The sequence below is a fragment of the Pygoscelis adeliae genome, unplaced genomic scaffold, assembly GCF_000699105.1.
Source record: "Pygoscelis adeliae isolate BGI_AS28 unplaced genomic scaffold, ASM69910v1 Scaffold242, whole genome shotgun sequence".
In the NCBI taxonomy this organism is placed as follows: Eukaryota; Metazoa; Chordata; class Aves; order Sphenisciformes; family Spheniscidae; genus Pygoscelis; species Pygoscelis adeliae.
The window spans coordinates 3,412,658-3,413,263 of record NW_008824369.1 but is presented as its reverse complement, the minus strand read 5'-3'; positions in this window follow the sequence as shown (position 1 = coordinate 3,413,263).

Below are 606 nucleotides of genomic sequence, written 5' to 3'. Positions count from 1 at the left end.
GAGGGGGGCTGCCCTGCATACCCTGGCACTGCATCTCGGCTGTCCTGCAGCCATCACTATCTGCCACAGGGCTTTGCAGCCCCTTGCTCCAAGACAGACGATGTTAGTGGGTGATTTAATGGCCTCCAGCTGCACAGAGGTGGTGGGGTGCAGCTCATGCCCCCGTGGGGACCCAGCACTCTCCTCTCCCAGCATTGGGACTGGCGAGTCTCAAAGCTGCAGCTGGAGCGTTTTGTGAATTGCTCAGGCCCTGCGATTCGGCTGCTTTTATGTTTGTTTCCCACAAATATTCCAGTTTGCTGGGCCAGAGCGGCTGGAAGCGGCGCTTGGAGCTGATTCACACAAGTTTCGCTGTCTCCCAACACCCCCTCCCAGCCCGAGTCTCAAATATTTCTCACCACTGTCAGTGTCAGAATGGGTGTTTGTCCCATCGCCACGCAGACGCAGCTGCCCAGTGAGAAGTCCCCACGCCACAAAGCTCCCGTGCTGCAGCCGGGCTGGGAACGCAGTGATTCACACAAAGTCCAGGATAGCAAGTGACCCAAATGCAATATAAAACAAAAAAAAAAAAAAAAAGGAGGTGCAGGAGCAAACAAAAAGACTAAC